The 21,178-nt window shown below is 41.9% G+C and overlaps 1 long non-coding RNA gene across 1 annotated transcript; it reads right to left on the bottom strand.

Moving 5' to 3' along the window:
• Positions 1 to 20,453: 20,453 nt before the first annotated feature.
• LOC308296513 lies at positions 20,454 to 20,874 on the bottom strand. Its single transcript, XR_013962626.1, has 2 exons — positions 20,739 to 20,874; positions 20,454 to 20,551 (listed from the first exon to the last, which is right to left on the bottom strand). It is a non-coding gene; the product is annotated as an uncharacterized lncRNA (long non-coding RNA).
• Between the last annotated feature and the right edge of the window lie 304 nt (positions 20,875 to 21,178).

Genomic DNA, 21,178 nt, shown 5'->3' on the forward strand with positions numbered 1-21,178 from the left:
CCGCTTTCTTATTACCAGCAGTCAGAGTAGTCTGTGGCAACGCAGCACACACTCTTAAAGATGAAGGTGCCTGGCTGGAACCCCAAACTGGTTCTTCAGAGTGGGTGCCTTAGAAGAACCATTATTTGGTTCTTTAAAGGTTCTACACCATGCATTTAAAAATCATTTATATAACATTGTTTGTGTCCCGGAAATGTTTTTCAAAAGGTTTGAGGCTAAATTACCACTCCTGAATACAGAGCCCCTGTCATTTCTGCCTGGCTTTCAGAGCATTTCCAGCTGCAGTACCACCTTGTCCTGAGTGGGTGGACTGCGCTATTGAGCCAGTTTTGGCCCAGTTTTGGCCCCACACTCCTCCCCACCTCCTGCTCAGCAGGCCTGCCCACCCCTCCCCAACCCTCTCCCAGCTCCTCCTGCCTCCTTCTCAGGCCTGTCCACCCCTCTCCAACCCCCACTCAGCACAGCAGTAGCAGTAGGTCCCGATTGTGATGTCACAATCGGTCCTAAAATCAGACAGCCCGTTCTGAGACCTGCTTACATAGATCTGCCCATAAACTGAGAAAGACACAATGGTCAAGAAATAGGACTTTGTGAGGATAGAACGTGCTGGTGGGACACTAAAAAAATACATAAAAATAGGAAAAATAAAAATTCATGGTGTAGTCCCTTTAAAGAATCCTTAACCAATTAAACCCTCTACCTTTTTTTCCCACTACACCAAATCTCTTCGTCGAAAGTAGTAGTAGTTGTAGTATTTGCTGTGTGAAAGCGGTACGAAGTGATGCTTTCCCCGCTTTAATAGTGTATGAGACAAAATTGTAACGCTTGGGCGTCACACTGCCAAAGACGTCACTGGACGTCTTTTTTTTTTCTTCATAAGTTAGCGATGAGCTCCATCTAGTGTAAAAAGAAACAGGTGAAAAAAACAGGTGACGTCATCGTCGCAACATGAGATCACCTTCCAGTTTAATCTTTTCACGGAAATGCCTGTATCTCTGCTCCGGTGTTTCCATTGCATTTTTTGGGTGAGACACGCTGTATTCAACGACTCATAGGTAGAGAACAGGCCGTCGAAATGACTCGCTTCTTTTTTTTTTTCTCGTGTAGAAGCACGGTGCCTCAAAGAACCATCAGAAATGGTTGATTTCAGGAACCATTTCTGGTCCCTCTCCATGAGGAACACGAAGAACCATTCACTAAATGAAATGATCTTTTTTTGTTAGTAGATGATGGGGTTCTTTGTGGAACCGTCATAGCCATTTATACAGAGCCTTTTAAGAGGCTGTGTGCGTGCGCGCGCGTGCGTGCGTGTTAGATGGAGACTGGTGGCAGGGATTATGTGAAGGCGGCAGAAGCGTCTCCAACAACATGGCCTCTAGGGATACATACTTCCTTGTTCTGCCACCAAGTAAATTAAACTAGGATTTACTAACACAGAGGGATGCTGTCTATTCTCTGCTTGCAACACTGGTTAGGCTATAAGTTGCCACAACAAAGTCTGCGGCTCCTCTCAAGTGCCGAAGGCCCTGTCTGATAAAAATGTCAAAAAGATGGCAGATGTACAAGCTCGCTGTCGCACTGTGAGCTGGTACATCTGCTATTTTTGAGAACCACTTCTCTAAAAAAATAGCAGATCTAGATGTGACTCGCTGTGGAGGGGGACTAACCTGGCTTGGCCAGACTATATACTAATGCAGCTAACTAACTGCACTATACATCCCCTCCTTGTTTTAACATGGGTGGATTGTCTAGCTGTGCTACAGTTTACAGTTTACAGTTTAGGCATTTAGCAGATGCTTTTAATCCAAAGCGACTTACAATAAGCAGATACAACATCACAATAATAAACAAGATAATAGGTCAGTACATTAACAGCAATATAACAATGTAAATGGATATCTATCTAGAGAAAAACACAATATAATCAAGTTCTAAAGAAACCTAAAAAACAAATGTTAACTAGCTTCATGTATGGTCATTGATTTTACTGTAGTGCTAAGGGTTTAGGTGGAGTCTGAAAAGGTGAGTCTTCAGTCCACGGCGAAAGGTAGCGAGTGAGTCCGTTGTTCTAAGTGCAACAACTTGGGAGCCAAGAGGGCAAACTGTCTCGGACGAGTGGATTTTTGCCCTGGAGTTTTTAGTGAGTGTTCGGTCAGCATCCCTGTGTTGGCTGATCTAAGTGAACGAGTGGGGGTGTAGGGGTTGATCAGCTTTTGGAGGTATGGAGGAGCCATACCTTTGGCTGCTTTGAAGGTCAGCATCAGTGTTTTGTATTCCATGCGGGCCGCAACCGGGAGCCAGTGGAGGCTGCGGAGAAGGGGAGAGACATGTGAGAACTTAGGCTGGTTGAAGACCAGTCGTGCCGCGGCATTTTGGATCAGTTGGAGAGGTTTAAGTGCACATGCCGGGAGACCAGTGAGGAGAGAGTTACAATAGTCAAGTTTTGATATGACAGATGTCTGAATGAGGAGCTGCGCTGCCTCCTGGGTGAGGAACGGTCTGATTTTACGGATGTTATAGAGTGTGAACCTACAGGACCGGGTGACTGATGCAATATGTGCCTTAAATGATAGCTGGGTGTCCAGGACCACACCAAGGTTTCTAGCAGTCGGAACTGAAGTCACCAACGCATTATCTATGGAAATAGTGAGATCTTGCATGGGGCAAGACTTAGCTGGGAAGAAGAGTAGCTCCGTCTTGTCCGGGTTCAGCTTGAGGTGGTGGGCTGACATCCACTGTGAGATGTCGGCCAGACATGCAGCAAGGCTAGAGGGGGACAGCAAGCTTAGTGTCGCCGTGAGCTCGTAGATCTGCAATCTTTAGTTTTTTTACAGCAATGATATGCCCAAAAGACAAGGACACAAACTTTTACTTTGCACACAGTGTTAAGTTCAAAAAGTGCAGTACAGCCTAGTTGCAAAAAGGTTGTTGCGAAAGATTTCTATACTGTAATACCATTTAATTTGAGTTGGTGAGAGTTCAATAATGCAGCTACTACTACTACATAGTGTGTGATTTTTGTCTGTAATGAAGTCAATTCTGGGGTGTTGTTATGGGAGAGATCTTAGATTAATGTTGGCATGCAAATCTCTGTGTGTGTGTGTGTGTGTGTGTGTGTGTGTGTGTGTGTGTGTGTGTGTGTGTGTGTGTGTGTGTGTGTGTGTGTGTGTGTGTGTGTGTGTGTGTGTGTGTGTGTGTGTGTGTGTGTGTGTGCGCGTGCGTGCGTGCGTGCGTGCGCATCATCATGTATGATTGTGTGGGTGTACTGCACTGTGTGCGGCTGTGCGCGTGGTGGTGTGCCCACCTGGTGTCCGCCTCCTCCTCCTCGCCTCTCGTTTCTGACAGCGCCAGGTTGAGCCCAGGTGCTTTTCTCAGGGTTCTAAGGGCCGCCGGGCCTTTCATATGCCCGCCTGGGCGGCTCAGATAAAGGGGGCATTAATTCTAAACCCTAGTGTGTAAAGAGAAAAGGGCTGGTGGTGGAGGAGGTGGTGGTGAGGCAACGCTGCAGCACTAAATCCTTATTTCGTCGTTGTTTGGCGTCTGCAGGGTTGTCGCACCAAATTCTGGGCCCTGGGTACAAGGATTCACTGTGGGGCCCCCTGTGCTTTAACTATTGAAAAATAGCAGATATACAAGCTCACAGCGCGGCACCGAGTGCCGCGCTGCGAGCTTGTAGATCTGCCATTTTTGGAAAATCTTTTTTTTTTAAAAACCTATGTTTCGATGTAAGTGGTGCTCAAACCTTTTCATGTAAAGGACCTCCAAAATGGTATGTATTTATTTGGCCACGGACGCACATCTCCAAATATTTAGTTCCAGGGACATCCCCCAGAAGCAACATTTGAGTTACAAATGTTCGCTTAAAAATGCATATATTCAAAGATTTGCACACGTTTTCCACGACTTTTCAAAAATAGCAGATCTACAAGCTCGCAGCGCGGCACTCGGTGCCGCGCTGTGAGCTTGTATATCTGCTATTTTTCAATAGTTAAAGTATAAAATAATTAAGGCCCCTCCTACCCCTTGTGACGCCCCTTGGCGTCAGGAAGCTCTTATCTCCCTATTATAACCTTTTGTGTTTCTCTTTCGTAAATGAATGCCCTGCTTGATCCTACTACAGCCAGGCCTGTCACAATTATTACATGATCTTCTAATTATCACAATTATTTGACATGATCCCAATTTTTTTTGTCGTAGTCATCATAATCGTTTCCATGTTGAAAAAGGTTCATGTATTTTCAACCATTTTCCAAAAATTGTGGAAATAGCAGATCTACATGCGGCGTGTTGTGAGCTTGTAGATCGGCTATTTCCACTATCAATGTTCTTTCTAAAGTATAAAGTTGTCAAATATGTCAGTCATTTCTTTGTATATTTAGGTTATGTGTCATATCTGCCATGTGCCACTTCAAAGCCTACAAGGCGAACAGAAATGTCAACGACAAAAACACAATTAAATCGTTAATCACAATCATTTGAGTGACAATTAATCGTCATGTAAAATGTCATAATCGTGACAGCTCTGGCTACAGCGTCACACTAAACTAAAGCATCAAAAAGTAGCACTGCTGCTACTCTGGGAAAATCCCAGTTGTCCGACGTCCCAGTTGGGCGAACAGACTGTAATTATTGTCCACGACATTGCAAGCGGTGCGAAGGCCAGCGGACCTTGGTCCTGCTCTTCGCGCCCGAGCGCCGCGCGAGTTACGAAGCCGTGGTGAATGCAATCGTTATATTACGGCCTGGGCAAGCGCACGATAAACGCATGAATGGGATGAAGATCGCTTGCTTTACAGTCTGTTCGCCCAACTGGGACGTTGGACAACTGGGACTAGCCCGCTACTCTAGCCGTTTTTGAATATAGTTATAGTTTTTAACTATTGAAAAATAGCAGATATACAAGCTCACAGCGTGGCACCGAGTGCCGTGCCGTGCTGTGAGGTCAAGGATATTCAAAGACTTGCACTCGTGCTGTAAGGTCAAAGATATTCAAAGATTTTCAGGATTTTTCAAAAATAGCAGATCTACAAGCTCGCAGCGCGGCACTCGGTGCCGTGCTGTGAGCTTGTATATCTGCTATTTTTCTAAAGTTAAAGCATAAAATAATGGTTAAAGTGGTTAAAATCTAACGCGACTCGGGCGCGTTCCAGGTATTTGAGAGTTAAAAATGATCTAAACTAGTGAAAGTTGTGTGCTTGTAGATCTGCTATTTTCACTATTTTGTGCGATGGTCTTGTATGATGAAGCAGGGCTTTACTTTACGAGAAAGAAAAAAAAGGTTCCAAACAGTGCCTGATGTCTGTCTCGTTTTGACGTTTCAAAAGCTATGCATTTGTTGTCGAAACCTACCAAAACGAACGCTCCTCAGCCACTGTTGCTATTCGTCGTGCGGGAAGTACTGTATACATGTGTAGTGTGTGCGCGTGAGTGCACACTTCACACACGCACGCTCGTGTGAGGGGTCTCAGCTTTTGTCATAATCTAAGAAAGGTCGGCCACAGCTGAATGTAGAAACGCAAGGTTCCAGGTTCGATTCCCGGGATACTGTATGTGTCGAGGATTGTCCGTGACCTTGACCCCACACTAACCCTACATACATTACTGGTTATGAAAGCAATAAGGCTGAAAGGGGTAATAATTCTATCAGACGCACGCTAATGTTTGTAATTCCCCCAGTGACCCCCACACCCCTAGAATTGATTTATACGTAGATGCGGGACTCGCGCACCGGCAATATCCCGGTCTAAATGCAGTTGTGGGAGGCAGCACAACAGTTTTAAGTACAGATACAGTACAGAGTAAACGAGGTACTATGTAAGATAATAGCTTAATAGCTAAGAGTCAAAATGATGAGCATGCTAAATATCAAATACAACGCGATTACAATTGAACTTCATTTAACAAAATAATAACAAATACTCTAAATTAGCAGCAAATACTCAACATTCCTTTGTCCTTGCGAGCTCTGAGCGAGCGTATTACATTGTGAGCAGATTTTCAGCATCTTTTCAAATCAAACAATACAGACAGAGAGAGAGAGAGAACCCTGGCTTGTTTTGCCAATAACGGATTGGCAGATAATTAACCCATTTAGGGCCTAGAATTATTGAATGCTTTAACTATTGAAAAATAGCAGATATACAGAGTGCCGCGCAAGCTTGTAGATCTGCTACTTTTGAAAAAGTTGTGAAAATGTGTGCAAATCCTTGAATATATGTATTTTTAAAGCAAACGTTTGTAACTCAAATTTTGCTTCTGGGTGGTCCCTGGAACTAAATATTTAGAGTTGCGTGTCCGACTGTCCGTGGCCAAATACATATCATTTTGGAGTCCTTAACATGAAAAAGTTTGAGAACCACTGACATAGTAGTCTCTCAAGAACAGACTACACTTAGCTCCAGTTAAGTGAAAATGACCTTTTCTTTGACGATGGCTAGACAGATTGCTGACATAGAAACATAGGTTTTTCAAAAAACCTTAGAAGGATGCAAAAGACACTTATAGAATTAATCTATTATATAATTCTAATTTTCACGATTTCTCAAAAATAGCAGATCTACAAGCTCGCAGCGTGGCACTCGGTGCCGCGCTGTGAGCTTGTATATCTGCTATTTTTCAATAGTTAAAGCATAAAATAATAATACGCAGTGATGCGTACCCGGTCTAATTGGCTTAAAAAGCACTGGGAGACAATGATAAACATTGTTTAGAGGCTGATCCCTGGCAAGCGCCATGCGGTGTATCATTGCTGTCTCCGGAATACACACGATTAGCTTTGCTCTCATTACTGATATGATGAACGAGGCTTTACAAACACAGTCGCTGTGCAGGGAGGGACCTGCTGCTCGGAATGGGAGGGGCTTGGAACAGCGGTTCTCAACCTGTGGGTCGGGATCCCCGGGGTGGTCCCGAAATTATTTTGGTGGGTCCCCAGGTAGGGGTGGGTGATATGGTGATAAATATCATTGAGACGATACAATGTCTCCACAATATGGCTTTTCAGAGATATCATCGTATATATCGTGTGATACAATGAGGGAGCCTTATAAAAAATCCTGTTGAATTGTTTATTCAGAGATTCATTGCAGTCTTGCAGAATTCATTTAAACCTACATTTTGGTCTAAATCAATAGTTATCAAACTTTAAAATGTCATGGTCTCCCCTTAACTCTGACAGTATACGTTCATTCATTTGTATACTGTCAGAGTTACATAATTGTAAGGGTCAATTTAGACCTCCCAAAAGGAACCCACAGAGTCCCTGGACCCCACTTTGAGGACTTTTAGTTTTTGTTACCTTGTAGGTGGTTGTACTGCTAAGCAACTTGAAAAATAACCATAAAAACCAACATGGAAAAGAATTGTGATAAGATTGTGTATCGTGATACAGCTTGGAAGAATATCGTGATACCCCCAGGTGATTAGAGCTTACTGTGCAACGTCGTTTTCTCACTCAACAGTGAACAAAGCAACATGCAGTGGAAGTGTGTATACACTATACAGGCTATCTTCACATTTCTAAAGTCACAATTTAAGGACTCCTAAAACCTTTTCGAAGCTAAGAAATAACACTTACCGTGTCCAAAGTAAGAAACAAACTACAGCTCCTCTCGAATACAGTTAGGATCTGAAACCTTTAGTTTTTTTCATGGAGACCCATTAATTATAATTTAAAAAAAAACATTTCTCTTTATGAATAGCTATTAGCTAAGGCTTCAATTATACCTAACACAGTGTGTTGTAAGTTTGTTCATCGACTACTACCGGCACGGCAACTACATCAAAATCAGGCTGTATAAGGCTGATATCCCCCCTCCCCCCCGGACCACACAATTACATACATTAGCGGGCCGTCTAATAGAATTATTACCCCTTTCAGCCATGTTGCTCTCATAACCATTATGTTACCCTCCGCCTGGCTTGTCAGTTCAATTCGTGCCTCGCGGCCGCGCAGTGGAAAACCTGAATGGCATGTGTTGACATTGTTAAGGATAACACGTGAGGGGATCACACGTTTTCTTCTTGTCTGACGTGTGTGTGTGTCTGTGGGTGTGTGGGGGGGGTTCTCATACCGCACAGGAGAACTACCCCGACAAACATCTTGAGGCATGTTGCTCGACTCCACTCTGTGCCTCTGTCTGTCTACAGTAGATATCCTCTAGTATAGAGCAGTGGTCCTCAACCGGGGACCCCCAAAATAATCATATTTTAACTGGGGACCCCCATTTTGACGAGCACTAAGAGTTGAGGCATTACATTTTATATAACACGGTTCTATTGTGAAAATAGCCGATCTACATGCTCACAACATGTTGTGAGCATGTAGATCTGCTATTTTCACAATTTCTGCCTCTAATATTTGACAATTTGGCCAATGTTTAATTTGTCATTTTAGAGGTATTAAAAAGTCCTTAAATTGTCACTTTAGACATGTGCAGATACCCTCTATACACTTAAACTTTATGTCGGTTTGTTTACTGTTGAGTGAGAAAACAATGCTGCACATTAAAGGGCCACTTCACCCCTGGGACAACCCTATCTTATTTTATTGTTGTTTGGGACACGATCAACACAATCCTGAGTAATTTTTTGTGTTCAGTCTGTTTTTTGAGATATTTTAGTAGACAGACTGAACACAAAAAATTACTCAGGATTGTGTTGATCGTGTCCCAAACAACAATAAAATAAGATAGGGTTGTCCCAGAGGTGAAGTGGCCCTTTAAGTTAATCATCTGGGGACCCCCCAAAATAATTTGGGGACCCCCCTGGGGGTCCCGACCCACAGGTTGAGAACCACTGGTATAGAGGAGTGTTCTCAAAACATTATGGGGAGTCCATGTCAAAGACTCCCCAAAAGTGTTTTTGGCCAAAGTATAAAATGATGGTTAAAGTGGTTAAAATCCAAAGTGACACATCTGTGACCCCTTTGGGTCCCCGGACCCCCCATATTGAGAACACTAATGAGTGCATGTATGGCTAACAGTATGACCTGAATAGCAGCCGCGGCCCCATCATTATCGTCATCATTATTCATTATGGGTGTAACGATACATTTTAACAACGCTACGATAACGCCTCACGATACATGGTTAACGATACGATACATGGACGATATTGGTTCAGTCATGGCGATACTATACAATTCGATTCAATGATTTAAAATCGATATAGTAACTATTTAGCAAAGAAATGAAAAATGTGTAAAAACGTGTCAAAACTATTAGTATGGAAGTAAACGCTGTGATTATCTAGCAAATGCATGGATATTATATTTCAACACATATGGACAAACCTTGACATAGAACATAGAGAGTACACACATTTATCGATAGACCAAGAGTAGCTATGGAATGAAACGTAATTAAACCCCTCTTTTTCGTTTTCCCTCTTAAAATCGCCAAATACAAGCCACAAACACTTACGTTTCCATACAATCAATTATTTGCATTGCAAAACGATTCTGATTACCGAATTTTAAAACGATACGATACAAAGCCAAAACAGTACAATATTTAGCTTTTGCAAATTATATAGTAGATCATTGCAAATTAAAATCGATTTTTTTTTTTTCGATTCAGTTACTTTATCGTTACACCCCTAGTCATCATCCTTGCCTGGATCTTTGTTGTGAGTGCTGCTCAGGGCTGGTCAACAACAACACTATAGCGGCAGGCAGGCAGGCAGGCTAAAGCACACATCACAGACAAAAGGACAGGCTCTTCTTGGCAAGTTAATGTAGCACCAACTAACCACCATCCCCCCCTCCCTCTCCACTTCCCTCCACCTCCTAACGTCTGTCTGTCTGTCTGTCTGTCTGTCTGTGTCTGTCGCCTGCTTGCAATGCCGGAAAGTACCTACATTCATTCAAGGGCTGTCCTTATTTTGAGGTACTTTTTTTTTTTTTTTTAAACAATGCGTTTATTTTGTTTTTCATACAGACATACAAGACAAGTTATACATTACAAGACAAGGTTACACTCAGACAAGACAAAAATACAGTACAACATACAAAAGAAAACAAAAAACTAAATATCTGACACTAACACGACACATAAGAATATTAAACAATTATGACACAAAGAGCACAATTTTGAGGTACTTTTAGTTTACTTGGAGTATGTCCATATTTGCAGATCGTGTTTGTTTTCTTTTGGGCTTAGTTTTCTGTCCAATACATCATACTTCTGTGCAGCTAACTACTTCTCTGAGACAAATATTGTATTCCCCTCCCCACTCCACTACGATAACTAATAAATTATTACAAAATGTGCATTTCGATTTAACCAGTTAAAGCATTGTTTTTTTCGTTAGTCTTCTCGAAAATAGCGGGATCTACAAGCTCGCAGCGTCATGTTGTGAGCTTGTGGATCTGCTATTTTCGATATGCAAGTGCACTTTCTTGCTAGGTATATTTTGATGGCATTACTTGTCGGTCAGAAACCTTGTGTTTCAAATTTGTACGTTTTTTTGTAAAGCTAAGCCCTGCTTCATCATACAAGACTGTCACACAAAACTAGTGAAAACAAGCATACAACACGAGGCGTTGTGTGCTTGTAGATCAGCTATTTTCACTCTTCTAAATCATTTCTAAAACGATTAATACAAAACGAACGGTTTTGGACATACAAGGTTTCCACCGGACAACGACGATATATATTATATTGCTTATTTTACGTTAAGTTAGGAAAGTAAAAAAAGCTGAGAACAGTATGTGTCCCAGTGCTGCCATGATGTTGTGTCATGTCCCCTCTTGACCAGAGAGCAGACCACGCACGGCTGGACGTATTATCAAATCAGCATAATTGCATTATGAGAGGAGAGGCGTGTTTTCCATGATTACTAATATCCACCATGTCCTGCATGAAATCCTTTATTGTGTGTGTTCGTGTGTGTGTGTACTGTGTAATAACATGTTGGTTTTGTGTGTGTGTGTGCGTGTGCGTGTGCGTGTGTGCGTGCGTGCAGGGACGTGCAGAGAATGTTAGAGAGGCAGGGGCTGAAATGTCTAAAAGGGCCTTTTGGTGAAAATATTGAAAATAGCAGACCTCCAAGCTCACAACGCGTCTTTGTGAGCTTGGAGGTCGGCTATTTTCAGTACTTGATACCACCTGAACTAAGCATGAAATAGCAATACTGGAGATGTGGCGTAATTGCATGGATTTTTACACAGAGAGGGCTATTCTTTCAACATAAGATGCTGCATTCAAGTTCAGGAGAGTTTGAACAAGGCAATTCTCTTGAACGCTGCCTTCAGGTATGGCATGGAAAGGGGGCATTTGGATTTCTTTCAACATAGTAAAATGCATTCATGGTCTGGAGAGGGCACTTTTTTACAGATGGATAAAAGGGCAGGGGCTCAAGCCCCCTTTGATGTCTATGTGTGCACATGCCTGTGTGTGTGTGTGTGTGTGTGTGTGTGTGTGTGTGTGTGTGTGTGTTTGTGTGTGTGTGTGTGTGTGTGTGTAAAAGAGAGAGCGGGGAGACAGAAAGGAGGGGGGGATGTTAGCGGTGGCTTGGGGTAAGTTCCTGCCCTGATTTTCTCTGGAATTCCTTTGTTTTTGGAAGCCAGAGAGAGAGGGGAGAAACTAAATCTGCTGTAGCCTGAGGGTCTCTATCTGCTTCCTTGAGAATTCTCACTGCACGCACGCACGCGCGCTCACGCACGCATGAACACACACACACACACACACACACACACACACACACACACACACACACACACACACACACACACACACACGTTTGTGTTACTACACTTGTGAGGACATTAACATTTTTGAGACATTGATTTTTATGCCATATTTCGTGTTAACTTTCCCTTTTTTAGCCAGGCCCCCGAAGCCAGCACGCAACAACGTGTAAATCAGACAAAACATCATCTCTAATCCCTCAACCTAACTTCTATTTTGTTCTAACCCCGACACTAACCCCCAACCTGAATATTTTCCTAATTGTAAACATCTCTCTTAAAGAATCTCTGGCGAGGAACAGGAAAATGATCCATGCAGCGCACACGCACGCACGCACGCACACACACAAGCACACATGCACACACGTTCACCTCCCCGCCTCCATCGCTGATGGTTTTAGGGGTGGCTCTGTTTTCAAAGCTGGGCTCGAGTGAAAAACAGCCAAGGTGTTTTTCACCTTTCTTCCACAGAAAGACAGAAACGGAGAGAAAGAAAGAAAGAAAGGTCGTAGGGTGGGGTACGTGAAAAACAAATAAAAACGATGACTGTGTGTCTGCCAGGCGACGTGTTTTTGGGTCCCGAAGAGGCTGGTGCAGCGCAAAACACATCTTATGTTTTGCTTTTGTTATTTCGCGGCCACCAAAATGAAACCCGCTCGTCAGAGGTGTAGTCGGTTAGGGCTGTCACAATTATTACATAATCGTCTAATCGTGATTATTTGACATAATCGCGATTATTTTTCATAATCGTCATAATCGTTTTAAAAAAAGAGTCAAAAATACCCTCACAACGCGTTGTGAGCTTGTAGATCGGCTATTTCCACTATCAATGTTCTTTTTTAACTATAAAGTTGTCAAATATGTCAGTAATTTCTTTGTATACTAAGGTTATGTGTCATATCTGCCATGTGCAACTTAAAAGTTTAAAAGCCAAACAGGAATGTAATTGTCAACGACAAAAACACAATTAAATCGTTAATCGCAATTATTTGATGGACAAATAATCGTCATGTCAAATGTCATAATCGTGACAGCCCTATAGTCGGTCACTTGACAGGAGAGGCTACCTGCATGTGGATATGAAAGCGAAAAAACCCACAACACACACGCACAAGCGCGCACACATACACACACACACACGGATGCACGCACACAAACATTTCTATTACATACAGTAGTAGTGAGGACGTCGACATTTTAAGTAATTTTATAAATGCCACATTTTGCCATTTGACCCTCAAGTATGAGTTCATTTTGTGTGCGGGATTCATGCACCCAACATAGCTGATTTACAAGTTCACAACGTGTCGCAGAGCGACACATTGACAGCTTTTAGGTCGGCTGTTTGGGGTGTGCGACAGGATTTCCTTGATAAATATCAATTGAGCCTATAATTCTGACATTGAAACAGCATTTTTTAATTTCTACTTTTTTCTACAATTGCTCATCCCAAGTCTAGCAATACAAGTACAACACACACACACACACACACACACACACACACACACACACACACACACACACACACACACACACACACAGTAATAAATGCATGTACAGGCATTATTCTTAACGCCAACATAAACGAAGTCAGTGCAGTCAAAGAATGACAACAGTTTCCCCCGTTGCTAATAAGAGTGTAAGTAGGTTAATAACTGGATCACAGCCATTTGAACATACAGTATGCACGGTTATCAGCACTGTCAGCCATGCTGCAAACCTCAAAAAGTCACCGCACAATTTCAAGTCCAATAAACTGTAACTTTTTGCTTCTAAATACTGTGAAATTGGAACAAACGTATCTCAGTTTACGCCACTCCTGCTGCCGCTGCATGCTGTTTGATCCGCACGTTTTCTGTGACCAGATCCTTATCAGTGTTGCCAAGTCTGTTTATTATAAGCTACTTTGGGCTTGTGTTTCCGTAAAGTCGCTTGCAATCGTTGGAAGTTGGAATCTGAAAAAAGATCTGCAAGCACGTGTTGTGAGCTTGTATTTTCAAAAGAATCTTGAATATAAAATGTAAAAAAAAAAGAATCTGGAATGTTTTTGAAACATATCTGTCACAAAAACCTTGCCGGGTGGAGGTCCGTGGCAAACTACATGTACATTTTGGCGGTCCTTGACATGAAATGTTTGAGAACCATGGCTCTAAAAACAACATTAGACGTTAAAGTTTGACTGAAACGTGTTTGGGAGCTTGTTTTCCTAGACCTGACCGCTTGTTTCTCCCGGCAAAATCTGGCAACATGATCCTTATCTGTCGTTGTTAAATAGCTGACTTCCACTAAGAGGAAGAAGCTTTTCCCTCTCGTTTAGAGGGGGGTAGCAGGTGTTGTACAGGAAGGGGGGGGGGGGGGGGGGGTTGTTGCTTTTTTGGGGGGGTTAGTTGAGGGTTAGAGCAGAGGTCTTCAACGTTTTCAGGCCAAGGACCCCTTAGTTGAGAGAGAGATGAAGCAGTGACCCCCAGAACCTTGTCATAGATTCCATATAGTTTCATTGTTTGACAGCGCAATCACCAGTGTATTTTGGATTCATGTCAATTGTGTTTTCAGATATTTAACCTCTTGAACCGTCAATACTTAATAAACTTGACCTTTCACTCTGTACTTAGTCTGCTCTTTTTCCCCTCTACACCAAACCTTTTGGCAAAAAATAGCCGATCTACAAGCTCACAACGCCTCGCAGCGCGAGGCGTTGTGAGCTTGTAGATCTGCTATTTTTGGCTAAAGTTTTCAGAATCTGGTTAAGAATCTGGCTAAAAAGGAGATTTTGATTTTTTCTTTCTATCACACAAAGATTTGGAGGACCCCCTGTAGTAACTCTGAGGACCCCCTAGGGGTCCCGGACCCCCTGTTGAAGACCACTGGGTTAGAGGCAAAGGAGCTGATAGGAGAGAGAGGAGTGTGACACTTGGTTTGGAAATGTAATGTGTTTTTAGCATGCCAGGTAAGCTCAGGTAAAATTGAGTTGAAGGGAGAGCATGGAAGGCCTGATCTAGGAGTGCAGAAGAATGATTACCGTAATTATACTAAACTATTACTCGGCTCAAAAAGAAAGGAAACTTGACTTTGGTCCATTATATCTCCCCTTTAATAATACCAATTCGTATTGTGTTTTATATCATTTTTTATTGTTGATTCGTCACCTTTACAAGGAGGTACAGTTTGTAAGCATCGAGAATTTGTGGAATGAGCACCACAGCCAAACGTGTGGGTAGCGCCGACCCAAGATTTGCCAACATTCGGTCCATTATATCTCCCCTTTAATTATGCCAAATGGTATTCATCAACTCTTTATTGAAAGACACTATTGTGTTTGATATCATTGTTATCGTTGATTTGTCCCCTTTACAACAAGGTACAGCCTGTAAGGATTGTACCATTTATTGTAGTGCACAATAAATGGTCAAAATGGCCTGGCAGGCCTGCAATACTGTTCTATTGGTGTTCACCTTTGTTGCTTGGTTCATTGAATGATTGCACTCTCCCACAGTAATAAGGAAAAGGAAAAAAACACATATTGGCCATTTTTGCACTTTGTACAACGATAAAAATGATATAAAATACAATATAAATTTGTGTTATTAAAGGGGAGGTATTATATATAGTTTATATTGTTATACATTAAAGTAGCCTATAACCATCACCATCTATTAAAGGCAAGCATAACCATCACCATCACCACCTAGAATATTATCTTGACTCCTATTGCCTCATCAATTGCGGATTGATCCTGAATTCCACCACAAGGCGTAACCGTTACTCAAACTACTAACCAGGTGCCTGCTGGCCTAGCGGTCCAGGCACATACCACATAGGCTCTGATGCCCGACAGCGTGTTGTGGGTAAAGGTCCCGATCCCGACGGCCTTTGCTGCGTGTCACTCCCCATCTCTCTCCCCATTTCCTGTCGGTCTGCTGTCCTGTCAATAAAGGCATAAAATCCCCCAAAAAATATATAATTATTTGTTTTTTGTTTTTAACCCATTCAGAACGGGTACACATTATTGTGTATCATTATTTTATGCTTTAACTATTGAAAAATAGCAGATATACAAGCTCACAGCGCGGCACTGAGTGCCGTGCTGCGAGCTTGTAGATCTGCTATTTTTGAAAAATCATGAAAATGAGTGTCTTTTGAATCCTTCTAAGACTTTTTGAAAAACCTATGTTTCTATGTCAGCAATCTGGCTAGCCATCGTCAAACAAAAGGTCCTTTTCACTTAAATGGAGCTCAGTTAGTCTGTTCTTGAGAGACTACTATGTCAGTGGTTCTCAAACTTTTTCATTTGAAGGACCCCTAAAATGATATGTAAGATTTGCACACATTTTCACGACTTTTTCCAAAATAGCAGATCTACAAGCTCGCAGCGCGGCACTCGGTGCCGCGCTGTGAGCTTGTATATCTGCAATTTTTCACTGGTTAAAGCATTCAATAATTCTAGGCCTAAATGGGTCAAAGTACAATAAAAATAATATAAAAATCTACAAGTTCACAACGGGTCGCATTGTGGCGCGCTGTGAGCTTGTAGATCGGCATCGCCGCGGTTGTGCAACGAAGGTTGAGCGGGGATTAAAGTGGCTGACCAGACGAATCGATGCGGTCGGTCATGAAAAATACATTTGATTCATTGAAAAAGCCCAAACATAAAACATAAACGTAACGCGCTGATTATTGGACGAATCTTAAAGATCCATAGTTTGAGCGACGGCTGCACAACATGCAGCCCTCCTGGCTCCGATCACGTGGGACAATAATCGTATTGGTCCCTCTTCTTCTCAGGCTGTCACAGCGAATCTGCTTGACTTGTCACTTTGTAAATCATTAGGACGGCTAAAAGCCTCTCTATTGGATTTTAGAGGAAAGGGGGGGGGGGGGGGGCAGGTCCCCTTTGTGGCCTGTGTGACGATGACAATAATGAAGTTTGTTTCTGTCTCATCCTGCAGTGAGCTTATAATTAGCATCCTTCTCTTCTGCTCTCTCTTCTTTTCAACCCATTATAACAGGGGCCTTCGACGTTTTCAGGCCAAGGACCCCTTAGTTGAGAGAGAGATGAAGCAGGGACCCCCACAACCTGTTCATAGATTCCATATAGTTTCATTGTTTGGCAGCACAATCGTCAGTGTATTTTGGACTCATGTCAATTTGTGTTTTCAGATATTTAAAGGAGCTATAGTCAACTTTTCATTGTAGGGCCGACACGTTTTTTACATCCTAGTCTATAGACTAGAATGTAAACAAAGTGTCGGTCTGACAATGGCCAAAATGATTATTTTATCATTATTTTACGCTTTTTGTGGTCATTTTTTATAGTAACACATATATGAAGCTTATTTTTTTATAAAATATTTTCGAAACATTATTTTAATTTTAGCATCCGTTTTTCAAGAAAAAGTTGACTATAGCTCCTTTAACCACTTGAACCGTCAATAGTTAATACACTTGACCTTTCACTCTGTACTTGATCTGCTCCTTTTCCCCTCTTCACCAAAGCTCTTTGCCGAAAATACATCTACAAGCTCTACAAGCTCACAACGCCTCGCAGCGCGAGGCGTTTGAGCTTGTAGATCTGCTATTTTTGGCCTAAGTTCTCAGAATATGGACGCTAGGGTTCAAGTGGTTATTGTAAAAAAGGAGAAAAAGAAGTTTCTATCACTCAAAGATTTGGAGGACCCCCTGTAGTAACTCTGAGGACCCCCTAGGCGTCCCGGACCCCTTTTGAAGACCCATGCATTATAAGAACCAATCCCTTTTATGCCCATATATTTCGAGATCCTGTCATCAATATTAAGCACATATGCCAATATATAATTGCACTGCATTGCATTGCAAAAAAATTAAATGCATGCAAGGCTATAATCACGGACGGCATCATTGTGAATGAGGGTCTCCCTCAATGATATCTCTGGGAATTTTAAATACAGGTTGAGTGAATGAATGAAATCGGTAGTTCTCACATTTTATGTTTTCTTTTTTTTAAAGTAAAACATTCGCAGATCTACAGGCTGCGAGCTTGTAGGTGTTAAAGCTGTAGTGAGTGATGTTTGTTTTTGTGTTCAAATAATGAAATGGCACTATATATTCAGCCAGGTTATCGTTGCTATGTTAGACTAGAGTGTTTGTTCAGTAACAGGTCTCCCCACGTCTCTCCCCAGCTCTTTAGAAAACGGAAAATGCTTTTTCAGTGTAGGGATACCGGTTGTGTTTAACTGGCTCCCTTCTCTGCTCTCCTATGTCTTTAATCTAGTCTAGTGGTTCTCAAAAGGTTTCGCGTCAATTTGTATTTTTCGGCAGACCTCCCATCTGAAAATGTCTTATGCCAGGGATCCCCATAAGAGAGGATTCTAAACTATGTCAAATGTTTCTTTGAGATTCTTTGCGATATCTGCTATTTTTTTAATAGCCAATGTAGGCTATAAAATATGGATAAAGTGGTTAAAATTATTGTGATGCTGTATTAACTAATTTAGCTGGGAACCCCCTGGCTGGAACCTCCTCAAGGACCCTTGGGGGTCCCCGGATACAACTTAGAGCATTGGTTCTCAAAGTGTATTCCAGGGACTCTGTGGGCTCCTTTAGGGGGGTCTAAATTGACCCATACAGATCTGTAACTCTGACAGTGTACAAATGGAACCAAATGAACCCGAACGGGTTCATTTGGTTCCATTTGTACACTGTCAGAGTTAAGAGAAGGCCTTGAAATTTGAAAGTTTGAGAAACACTGACTTAGAGAACCACAGAGTTATATTGTATTAACTTCTTCAGTGCCATATTTAAAGTGGGACCTCTTATATTGCCGGTTTGCCAACAAAGGGTTAAAAAATCACACTTGTGTGAACTGAGCGGTGGAGGCTGTGTGTGTGTGTGTGTGTGTGTGTGTGTGTGTGTGTGTGTGTGTGTGTGTGTGTGTGTGTGTGTGTGTGTGTGTGTGTGTGTGTGTGTGTGTGTGTGTGTGTGTGTGTGTGTGTGTGTGTGTGTGTGTGTGTGTGTGTGTGTGTGTGTTGTGTGTGTGAATGTGAGTGTGAGTGTGCCTAGCTGGCCTGAACAACAGCGCCCCTCCCTTAACATGTGTGGTCAGAAAAGGTATAGCAGCCAGGCTACATACACCACAGGCTACATACAGACAGACAGACAGACACACACACACACACGGATACACACACGGCCACGCTATGGAGACGGTGTGACCACCGCTCAAAAAATAGTGTGCACGCTGGTGCACACATTCGTGCACAGATCATGCACTATGCATGTGCATGCTTTTCACAGCTTTCAAACAAAAAAATCCGCTTGGAAATCCGTTCAGGCATTCAGGAGAAGGCAGCCCTTATGTTTTCTTCAAATGTAAACAAACATGGCTGCCATGTTTGAAAGATGGGGTTGGTATGGGGGTTAAACATGCAATTTCGCGATCGCGATCATGGCTAGTACACTGTTGGAGGTCCAAATTTTTTTCAAAAAAAAAGACGTCCAGAAGACGTCTGGCAGGGAGGTCCATAGTTAAAAAGACGTTTTTATTATAGAAAACGTCTTTTTTGGCAGGGTATGAGTATACAGTAGGCCTATAGACAACATGCCTGGCCACGCCCCCTACTTCCGACCGGAAGCCCTTTTTTGGGCTTGATCGTAGCGCGATTTCCTGTTTACGTTCATCTGATCTGATTCTCCTCTTAACTAATGAGACGGGATTGTTTTACTTTGTAATTTTACTTTGTAACTTATGTTAACAATGTCACTTAATGGCAACACTCATCCACTCTGCTGATAAATAAATGAGTTGTGACGATACACACCCGTTCTGCCGTCATTCAATGTTATGAGTTGGAGGGAAAAAAAAGAGATCTCAATTGAAACAATGCCATAGGCTTTCTTGGGCGTATGCTTTTAGTTGACCTTGTACTAGTGTACTGTCATGAAACTACCTTTTTTCATATGCAAACTTCTTAAAAAATAACGCTATTTAAATTGTTTCAAAAGCTTTATACCCTGTATATATATATAAAATGTCACAATGCGACATAGCTTTTTACACAATGCTGTACTCCCTCCAACTGCATGTCATATTATATGTTCGCCATTTTAAACTGTTTTTATTTTATTTGACACTTGCTTTGGCAATATAAACATGTCTTCTCATGCCAATAAAGCTCCTTTGAATTGAATTGATATAGGCCTACAAATAAACAGATTTGTGTATTTGAAAGCAAGCATTGAACCTAATCAGTATTTCATGGAAGCGAATGTTGTATGATTCTAGCTAGCAAACCTTTTCCCTTCAGAACGCTGGTTGATCATGTCAAACGTCATCTTCTCCATTCTCCACTCTTCTGGGATGTCACCATGAAGTCACAGTTGGCTTGTGTTGTGTGATATGCATTAATGTTTTTACAAATAGGCCTGTCAACAACTCAACCCACTCCAGAATAGACATAATACACATTAGCCCACCTATTATGTGCATCCTATGCTGTGTTCATTTCACTATATCACTGTAAATCATCGATTTAATCCTAATCAAGGCAATATAAATATCCATTCATATTTAATGCTCATTTAATCATTAAATCCTAAACTGTCACGTCAAAACAATGAATACATTTGGCTTTAATAGATACAAAAACAAACTGGATTAATTGAAAATGACAAGTGTTTAAAAGCATTCCTTCAAAGCATCATTGGGAACATTCCTTATCTCAATAACACAATATACAGTACAACATTTGAAACCCTCAACAGTTAAAAAAAAGGCATGGACAAGTCAAAGAAAAGTGTGTATAAATATTTTATTGCAATAAATATGATGAGGAGATCTCGACCCTCACATCTGGCTTCATTGGTCCTGCATGGACGTACAGTACAGGTCTGAAAGACAGAAAACAATTGCATTCACAGATACAACACAACAGCGAAGAGCTTTTATTTCAATTATAATCAATGTTGTGTTGTCACAAGTGAAAATAACTTTTACTTAGTTGTAACAAGAGTAGTAGTCACCATACAGTAAAAGATCGTAGCTAACAATGCTAATTAGCTAGCATGAGAGTTTTACCTTGTTGTTGTTGTTGTTGTTGTGAGTCGTGCTGCTTCTCTGGGGAGTTTGCTGAGTTTAGGATATGTTAAGGATGTCATCAATACTATTAACTGGTGTAGATAGAATAAAAACATCGAAGATAGCGGTGGCTTGCATATCAAGAGACCATGACCGCACCGCACCATCTAGCTGACAGCTGGGAAAAAAAACCTCCGTTGGTTTAACCCTTTCAGTTCATTGTCATAATCTTTTACTGCAGCGCTGGGCAGTGTTGCCAAAATTTGTGAGAGAAATAAGCGAAACAAGCCAACTCTTGCAATATAAATAAGCAAAAAAACAAGATAGTTTAGGTAAATAAATTGACTTGGCAACACGTTTATATGCATGCCTGACAGAGAGAACCCGGAAGTTCCCTTTCGACTTGGGGGCGGGGCCTCCCTCCTGCAATCGGCCAGGAA

Source organism: Nannobrachium achirus (genome assembly GCF_963921795.1).
Source record: "Nannobrachium achirus genome assembly, chromosome: 13".
Taxonomy (NCBI): domain Eukaryota; kingdom Metazoa; phylum Chordata; class Actinopteri; order Myctophiformes; family Myctophidae; genus Nannobrachium; species Nannobrachium achirus.